The sequence below is a fragment of the Thermobia domestica genome, chromosome 10, assembly GCF_964235325.1.
Source record: "Thermobia domestica chromosome 10, izTheDome1.hap1.1, whole genome shotgun sequence".
NCBI classification, from domain to species: Eukaryota; Metazoa; Arthropoda; class Insecta; order Zygentoma; family Lepismatidae; genus Thermobia; species Thermobia domestica.
In genome coordinates, this window is record NC_137463.1 from 94,280,966 (window position 1) to 94,291,569 (window position 10,604).

The window sequence follows — 10,604 nt, forward strand, 5'->3', positions numbered from 1 at the left end:
AAACGTATTACTAAGGTAGAGTAGAGCCTATCGTTGATCACAATAGATTACTCATACATGTGTTTCTGTTTATTATCATGTCTGTTACCTTAAATCTCAATTTACTTTGTAATCAAAAATGTACAGTGCCGAATTGAAATCTTCTAGGAGTTGAAAACAAGTCCCGTCTTCGAATTTGGATGACACCCGCCTTTCATAGGCGGAGTTATGGGGGCATTGACCCCCAATTTCTTGACAAAAAATAAAAATGACACCTACCAAGAGTTATAGTAAATTAAACTAAATAACAGTAGGAAAATAGTCAAAATTGAGTTATTCATATTAACATCACACTTGTCTAGAAAGTATTCCACAGGTCTGAGACCAACCAAAAGATCTGCACCCCCCTCCCCCCGTAGAAAATTCCTAACTCCGCCCATGCCACTTTTCATTAGAAATCTTTCCATCTGGATGCTGCAATGTATGAATAGTCAGCTATTTTTTTCTTTCATGCAATATTTTAATATTTCAGAAATTATTTTTACTATATAAGTGCAAAGCACAAGATAATAATACTTGAGAAAAACCGCATAATTAACTAAAATAGATCTTTAAGTACATGTATTTTCTATAGGTTGGTCACTATTCAACGGAACTGATAATGGTTAAGTGAAGAGATTACATTTTAATAATAATTCAGTTTTAAAAAAGGAAATGAAATGAAATATTTCAGTTTAACGTCCCAGGATTATGTCTGTTAGGCTAAGGGAAACGGATGATTAAGGTAAATGAATGACGATGGAAGAATTCGTGGGAGGAAACGGAAGTACCCAGAGAAAACCCACAGACACGATGTTGTCCACCGCAAACTTATTTGACCGGAGATCGAATCAGGGGCTCCACGCACTAGTGGTAAGCGCTCTACCCCTGAGGCATCGTGTCTCCCACTTTTCAAATTAAATAGTGGGCTTCTTTTAAATTCATTTTCAATCGCATTGATTATACCTAGGTAGTATAACATTAATCTCGTTCGCAACTAAATTTTGTCCTGCTGTTAAATAAATAATAAATCACGGAGCTTAATTGTAGATCGCTCAGCTCTGGTACAAGGGGTCCCTGTTCGATCTCAGGCTATGGGTTTGTAATGGACATATTGTGTATCCGTGGGACTTTTTTGGAAGTTCTGGTTTCCTCTCACATTGACATTCTACCCGTTACTTCATAGTCACACTTTCATTACTCATCTCTCTTCTTTGGCCTAAAGGGCGTAACGACGGGTCATAAAATTTTACTTCATTTTCATTTCAAAATTATAAATACAGTATGTGTGTAGATATATCACCAGTGCAATGTTACATAGAACGTTCTTTTTCTTGTGTGAATTAAAAAAATAAACCCAATACAATGAATGAACATGCAATATAAGAAAGTTTGCTTTCATTGCAGATTCCATCGCGATATTCTCAACCAAGTTACAAACCTGGAGAAGAACCTTCTTTTGGCCTGGCTTATTAGGGCATGATGGACATCTGTGATACTATATATATAAAATCTATATGTATATATATTGTTTAAGGAAATAAATATGAGTTCCAAAGTTAGCTTCTGTACGCGTTGAAGCGAAATAATCTACAGTTTATTGTTAACGAATAAAAATAATTTTATTTGTTTCTTCAGTGCTATAAGTGAAGAGCAAGTGTTGAAAATAATGGTAATAGAAAGAAGTGAAAGGAAAGAGATAAAAAAGAATGCAGCTTCAGTACGAATTTAAGTGCGAGGAGGGGGACAGAAAGAAAGAAAGAAAGAGAAAAACTTAACAACTGGTATAAGTCAAAATAATTTACCAGTATAAATTTTTAATTTCTATGAGGAACATTAGACTGTGTGACGTGTAAATGAATAGAAGCATTTTAGAAGTGGAAGTTATTTACGTTAATAGTTCATGTTGTTTCTTTGTTTTTTCTTCATTTTTTAACGTATGATTTGTGTATGTGTAAGTACGTATGTGAGCGCGTATTGTGAACTTTCGTATGTATACCGAAGATTTTTTTTTTTTAATATACAAGGACAGATGTGTTTTAATTTTGTTGAAATCCTGTTTCATAAATAATATTGTTGAAACAGATTTAGTTTTCTTTAATCGAAAGACAGTTTAATTTTGTGAGAAAAGAAAAATCTGTCAGGATTTGATAAGTGCCAATATGATTTCTTTTGCACAACATTCTCTCTCTTTTTATCTAAACGATAGTGTTTATTACAGTACAATAACTGGTGTACTAAAAAGACAGATACTATGCCAAAGGTGGTTACAAATCGTTCTTTTAATTATGTAGTTCTTTTTTACAGTACTCACATGGAGATCTATTGTTAAACTGGTAGAAAGTTGATAAACATGTATGAAAGACATAGTAAAATATCTATTGTTCTTTCTTCGTCATGAATGTCCTATTGCTTATACTTTCGTCAGTCTTGGTGTACTACTTCAGTGGAAAGTACTGTAAATTATTAAAAAAGGCAAATGAAAACACGAACTAGGTTAATTCCTTTTGTAAGAGTTTTTCTGTACGAATTCAGCCACTTAAGCTGTGGCCTTGCTCAATAGATTAAGTTACTCACATGAAGATTGAATCGCTTTATAAATGCAGTTTGTACTTTTGGTGCAAGGGTTCGAAATTAGAATGAGATCTATTGTTAAACTGGTAGTTCATGTCGTTTCTTTTTCGTTTCTTTCTTCGGCGATTTCTTTATGAAAGAACTGATGATAAATCTCGCAAAAGCTTGAAAGCCTTAGTGGGTGGTATAGAAAATTGACCTATTAGCCTTCTTCTCCCACTACATGGTAGTAAAACAGAGGGAAAGTTTTAGGTTATTTCTTTGTGAAAGAACTGACAATTTAATAATTTTTCTCGCAATAACAAGATAGCTCTCAGTGGGTGGTAGTCGGAACTGACGGAACAGTCATATTCTCTTACTAGTGACATTGTAATTTAACGTCTGTCCAAAGACGTTGCCATATTTTTGGTCACTTTTGACTGTGATTAATGACTTACAGATATGGATTTGGAAGGCCACTTTGCTTTTTCCTCTCTTTCCCCCTCCCCCCATCGCCAACGAAAGGTAGATGCTCCAATAAATATATTCATGGTTATAACTTTAAAAAAAAATGCACACTCTAAAGTAGGGAAGGGGGTTATTTGACACTGACCAATCTGCCTGCATGTGGTTCATTACAACACTAACCATTCGAGTTTCCAAGCTACTTTTTTCTTCGCCTAAACATTTACGACATTGCATTCCTTTCTCAAGTGACAGAAAAGATCAGCTTTTACTCATCCCCTATTGTGGCCGAGAATTATCAAACAGTTCGAATTTCTTGGTAACACCGGATTTCCGATAAAATATCTGAAAGTGGAAGGAGAAGATCAATTTTCTATAACACCCACTAAGGCTTTTAAGCTTTTGCGAGAAGATTATATCATCAGTTCTTTCATAAAGAAATCTTCGAAAAAAGAAGAAAAAAGAGACGATATAAACAATCAGTTTAATAATAGGTATCATTCTAGTTTGTAACCTTGCACCAAAAATACAAAATATGTTTATAAATGATTCAGTCTTCATATAAGTGACTTCCCGTAATGAACAAGGCCAGAGCTTAAATGGCCGAAATCCTACAGGCAAACTCTTAACAGAAGAAATCATCGGAGTTTGTATTTTCACCTATCTTTTTTAATAATTAGATTTAAAATGCGTCAATTTCCGTCTTTTAAAAAAGTAAAGTTGTTAAAGGTGAAATGTTTTGGGTACAATTACGTAAATAAAAGATCCTTATCTTAATCGCAAAGGGTTATTAATTAGAAACCATTACATATCAGTTTCAAGTTTATATAAATACGTGTTTGAGATTTGTATTTATTTCCACTTTAACGAGTTTCCAGGTCAATTGTTGTGTGACACCTAAACGTTAACAATTTAACGAGATATCCGAATCACAGTGGCTCACGAGAAAGTATGTCTTGTTAATGAACCCTACATGCTTAACAATAAATTAGCCAGGTCGAAATTTTACATAAACTTAAACCACGAATACAACGTAATATATTTGAAGGCCTTCACAACAGGACTAGGAATCCAAAATTAGTATAGACTAATGTAGTTTAAAGACATAAATGAACGCGTATTTAAATTTGAAAAAAAAAAAAAAAAAAAGTTAAGCGCAAAAACTTTTAATAAAAAAAATTATATATATATATATTACGCAGATACACAGTTTCAACGGACAACCTCCTCCATCTCCATTGATGGTGCAAATACTCAAGCTATGAAACATCTTACAATATGGAATGTTATCTTGAATTTCTTTGAAATAAAAATGTACCGTTGATGTTGACAACTTGAATTCCTTGAATTACGTGACGTCTGATGAAGAAATAAGAACCATCTGTTGAGAACCTGAAAGTATGAACACTGTATGCAGTTATTGAGAACAAGGTAATTAGCAATAATACTAATTTATTCCAATTATTACATTTTATACACTAAGGAAATGATGAATTTAAAAAGTCAGGCATTTTGGTTTCAAATGTCCTGATAGATGTAAAAATGCACCTAAATATATGCGATAATTTTCTTAACATATAACCAAAAAATTACGAATTAGCAATCTCAAGAAACAAATAAAAAATCATTTGTTACAGTTCTAAGAAATTAGAAATTGTCCTTTTACCAAAGTGTGCCTATTTTTTCACTACTTCTGGAGATGGAATTTGTCCGTTGAAACAGTATGGTCTATATAATACTAGTGGTGCTTAATAAGGTAAGATTTTTGACAATAGACCAAAGTAATATTACAGTTCTGTTAAAAATAATAAAAAAAAAAAGAAAGAAAAAGATATTCTATTAGGATTCTTCGTTAATAATACAATAGTCAATGGACTTGACGACATTAATAGGAAAACAATAAATTTTATTTGACAGAAAACTAATGAATAATCTTTTTTAATAGGAATTTTTAACTAAACGCTTCCCATAATCCACTCTTCACTGAAGAAATTGGTCTGACAAATGGATGAAACAATAATGTATTCATGACGAAAGAGTAGAACAAGAACGTGTTAAATTCGCCGGATATTAAACCCGGAAATTTTATATTTTAGCACATTTTTTGAAAGCTTTAAATTTTTATTTACTGTGTAAGAAAATTGAAGTGAAGCAAACGTAAAAACTTGTATTGTATTTGTTTGGAATGAATTCGTGCTGTTACAAATAGTTCTTCGTTGGTGCCATTTTTTAAAACCCTAATATAACATACAGTTATTTTGGTGTGTATGTAAGTGTGTACATATATATATATATGGAGAGAAAAAAATATAGTCATAAAAAAGAACATAGTGAAAGAGGTAGTATATGACAAAGGGAAATACTTGGTGAAATACAGCTACAAATGAAACGAACAATCAAAACTTGCTGTTTCTTTCTATGAATTGTAAAGGGATATGCTTTCTAATGTACAAAACAGATTGAAAATAAATAATGTACATCGTAATGGGTTAGTCAAAATGTGACCAAGATGAATCGGAAATCGACATCTCCTGCTGGTTGTGAGACATTGCTTGTTTACCATTTCAGTAGGGTTTTCTTTTCTAGTGACTACTACTAACATCTGATACTAGGAGAAAGGAAACAAGAGACTCAAATAGGACAGAATGAATACACTTATTTTTCGCGAATCTTCCAATCTGAGCAGTGACAATAAAGAATTAAAGGATTAATTTTAAAAGAAATATATATATTAACGAAGAAGGGAATTATTATCCCAAAGGTATATTTATCCGTTTGAGTATACACTCTTTAAGCTTCATTCTGTTCTAAGCTGCTTGGTGGCTGTACGACGATTTTGTAAGTCAAAAAAATGAACAGAAACAAAAACATGTGACTTCCAGCGGTATGTCAAGGCTCAATTTCATTATTATAATTACATTTGATTTTTTTAGTAGTTTTCTCTATTCTAGCGTTCTAGTTAAAGATACTCATGTGAAAATATAACTCATATTGATTGTAACAAAGCTAGAACTTTTTAAAGGATTAAAAAAAAATGACTACATTCCATACTAAAGGTGATTCTTTTACTCTATAGTTTCAATAAAACAATCACCTTAATTTAATCTCTCCTTTATATCTATTTCTTATATTGCATTATTGTAATGTAATTATTATTATACTTAAGTAATTTGTAAAAAAAAATAAAATAAAAAAGTACCAAATGTTCCTCTTCAAGATAGAAAAAGAAAACTATGTAGTGTGATTATACATATAAAGAAAGAAAGAAAAAAGATACTTTCAAAATTGCAGTTATATATCCTTTGAAAGGAAGAGCTTATAACACTACTTCATGCAGTGTTTTAGCTGTTGTGCCTTTTGAATATCTTTGAAAGAGAATTGTAACTATGGCATGCAAACTACAACACAAATATTTAAAATTTAAGAAAAAAAAGATACCTGTATAGCTTGTGTTTATATAAATATAAATAAATAAATAAATATATATATATTATTGAAGAAAAGTATTGAATACCAAGGAGATTTTAGTTGTACATCACTTTTTTTTTTTTTTTTTTTTTTTTTTTTTAAATAAACGTGCTACTTGTTCATGCATTATTCATCCATTGTTTTTTAAGCTAACAAATAGCTAATACGTGTTTTTGTTGTTCGATATTGTAATTTCATATTTCATTTTATACAATTTCATCATTCATAATAATTTATGTATGTTGTTATATACATATACATCAATGTATATCATTTTAAACAAATTCATTTTACTTTTTTTTTCATTTTTCTTTTGCATAAGAAACGTTGTAAATATATATACATATACATATAAATATACAATATTGTTTTCTTTTTCTGTATCACAAATATCTGGTAAAGAATAGCACTTAATGCTTTTTTTTTTTCAGTTAATACCTTTATGTGAAAAGATGCAAAAAGAAAGTATTTGAGAGTAAAAAACAATAAGCTTTGAGTGCACTGAGAATATAACATAAATAGGCTTCTTAAGCCGTAACCCCCTGGTGTGGTATCATCCTGCATATCATCAGTATTTCAACCAACAGCTGTTGTCTTCTTCACGAATTTGTAGGTTGCAAGTAAAAAAAAAGAGTGGATTCGTTAACAAGATTACAACTATTGATCGAAATATTAACGGTGTTCAGGAAAATATTACAATAAATTACAAGAACGTCTATTTAATATTGTGAGCGCCGGTTCGATTGGTTGAGAGAAATAGTACGTTTCTTCAATCAACAGAACAGGAGCAACACAAAACCCTGAAGAGTAAAACAAATTTACTGTCGGTCCCAGTAGCAATACAGGAGTTTCACGCGGTCTTAGTCTAAGAACGTGGTATATGGTATATAGGTACACAAGAGTCGAGAACCGACAGCATAGGCAAAGGCATACTAGAATAATAACTATACAAGATAATTAATCTCGTATTACTGTTTATTACGAGATAGATTGATATAGACAAAGGAGTGAAACAAAAAATCCGTCTAGCAAAGCTATTGTCTTCTGACTGAATAATTAATATTATTGACGGAATACAAATGAGAAAACGAGGAGAGTGAAAATGCTCAAAAGTGAAATTAATCCTGTTCTAGCCTTTCGTCCACTATACCAAAAGGAATACGTCCACTTAACTTCTTTTTGATTGTAGGATCTGCGCCGAAGTAAATTCCCACCAATAATCACGTGATTGTCTCTTCTTAAAAGCTGCTCAACTGTTGTCACTGGTCTTCTTAAATTGTTCTTGAATCCGGGAAGAATGCACGACAAATGAGAGTGATGAATGTATGTTCTGTCTTTTAATTGCCTATAGTATGCCCGCTTTCTGGCTGATGCTGACTAGCTAGGCTCGCTGACTTCTGCCTGTTATCATCTCGCTGCCATGATGGCTCAGATGAAGTTGCGCTGCTGGATGTAACATTACCCGGATCTTTCTGTGATCGGCAACGCTTACAATATATGTATGTATGTACTGTTCGTAAAAATGAAGAACCATAATTCCTCTTAACATCTTGGTTACATACATGTAATCTTCTTCCAGAATAAACGGGCAAAGAGAATCTAAGATAAACATTACTAGCCAATACTTAGCAAAAGTAGTTTTCTATATAATAGCGGATAGAAAGTTTAAGAATGTTTCATAAAGATTTGATAATAGGTTATTGTTTGAAGTTAAAACTGTCTATAAAAGTTCTCTTTTGTATATTGAGTACAGTATATGCTTCTTAATCAATAGGAAACTCGGGAGTGATATAATTAGACTCAAAATGCGTGGAACGATGCATATGTGGAAGGAGCGATATAATCTAAATCAAAAATTAAAACGTATCAATTATTGTTTTCTTTTTTCTTTCTTTCTTTCTTAATTTAGCTGCTAGGAAGAAGGAATACGTTTCGTTCATGCTGCGGTTTCAATAATGTTTAGAAGGAAGTGATTATTGATGACAAATGAACACCGATATTACATCTAAAAATTTGATATGGATGTTGTAGGTAGTTTTCTGTATTTATTTTCATCCAGCTTAGACATGGTCAATATTTACAAAAGATTGCAGGGCGCATCAGGCCAGTAGCCAGCCCAAAAATGTAGAGGGGGCCCGGTAGAAGTTGGGGGGAGGGGGCAAACCAACCATATTATACTTCATCAAATAGTAACATCAGCAATTCATCAAATCTTCTCTTGAATGTTTAAGTATTTTGCTTCTACATAATTCTATTATCCCCCTCTACATACACACATTAATTTAATATCCTGTAATCTACATGAAACAAACGTAAATTTTATTAAATAGGTATTACTAACTACACGAATTAGAATTAAAATATATGTTTTAATAGTCCCACGTGTAATACAGCTATATGTAAAAACCAGATTGCTACAATAATAAAATGTCCTACCAACGAGGGATACTTTGTGTCCACAACGTAAAAATATGTCAATTTACAATAAATCAGAACATTCAAATTGAATATATGATTAGTATATGTTTCAGGAAAGCATAGGGCAAAAACTAGAAAGTTCTGAAAATTAATGATATTACTAGTGAATATATATTTGTAACCCTCGCACTACCAATCGGGGGTTACTTTCGAAATTTATCAAAAACAATCATTTCGTAAGACAATTAAGGTTCCGTTGCTACATTTAATGTCCGTTAGACATGATGAAACTTCTCATCATAATGAATAATTATTTTGAATACAATGGTAGCAACCATTGACCTTTGTAAAAATGAAAATGATTTCATTAGTTTCCTTTTTTTTCTTCATTTCTTTTTACAAGTGTCAACATTTTTAAGTGCATGGTTGCTACCACTGTATACTGAATAGGGGGTCAGAAATTTGCAATTAATCCCACTTAGAGGAATCGGAATTTGTTGTCACTGCGTATGCAAATGAAAATAGAAAGAACAGATCTACTTCGTTACTGACTTTATTTGTAAAACCCCAAGGATAAATAGGGTAAGAGTACAGGCTGCATTTTCACAACACTAACACTTTAAACTCATTTTACTAAACCCAGCACAACATATTCTTAGCAGTTTCTGTGTACTAGAGTTTCTAATATTTTCTTTAACAAACACAACTATCAGTAATTAATATTGAATGGGGGTCAGAAATATACAATTATCATCCCTCTAAACAGAGCGGTAAAGTTAATGGGAAATATCTATGAACATTAAGATCAAGATGATCTACTGTGAAACAAGAAAATTAAACTTTACTGAGACTCTTGTTCAGGATTAACTTGTGAAGTTGCCCGTCCGTTTTTGTCAAAATTTTGAAAATTTACCTAGAAGAAATGGATAATTTGATTGCTTGTGTGCTTGATAACATGTAAGTAAAGCGTAATTTATGTATAATATCTTTTGATAAGCGGTTATAAAGACGGGATTAATTTGCAAGTAGAGGGAACTACTTGTCTCTAGGTTCAGGACGGTTGGATTGTCGATAATTTTCGAGTAAACATGGCTACAAGTGTACAGAGTCTTTGCGCTGGATGCGAATTGACAGTACTAACATTTGTAAAACATGATGTTGATAATGAGGTTAATCTTTTCAATGTGTGTAAAATTCTTGGGTTAATGAATGAAAGAACAAAGACCACCAATAATCGTTCACGATTTTCTGCTTGAGATAGGAGAGCTCTACAAACCAAAGTACTAAGGTAAGTGGGAAGTAGACATAACCTAACCTAAGTAACCTAGTAGTGCGTCATCCCACCTTACTTCAGCTTCTCACTTCGCTCTTTCTTCTCTCTCAACTCCGCACTCCCCATTAACTACCCACAACCGTGCTCCGCGCGGCCCGCCAGTCTCACCTGTAGGTTAATAATGAATTTCCATATGTAATTGTGGTTCTTCCTCCCATACTCCCACCCCCGAGGTAACGTAACAGAACATAAAATGAGTAAAGTTTAAGTAGAAATTGATGATTGTAGATTTTATTATGGTTTTTGTTGAAAATTAGGTGAACGGGTAACTTTGAAGTAAGCGTGAAGTAACATTCCCTTGTTTACAATTACATTTTTTTTTTTTAATATTTATAGTAAGTTCTTGTTT

At 32.2% G+C, this 10,604-nt stretch overlaps 1 protein-coding gene across 1 annotated transcript in view; it reads left to right on the forward strand.

Moving 5' to 3' along the window:
* Positions 1-6,595, forward strand: part of LOC145662570 (uncharacterized) — a gene marked incomplete in the record, with an annotated part of 86,866 nt that extends 80,271 nt beyond the window's left edge. The window contains 1 exon segment of the mRNA XM_081728258.1: positions 1,426-6,595.
* Between the last annotated feature and the right edge of the window lie 4,009 nt (positions 6,596-10,604).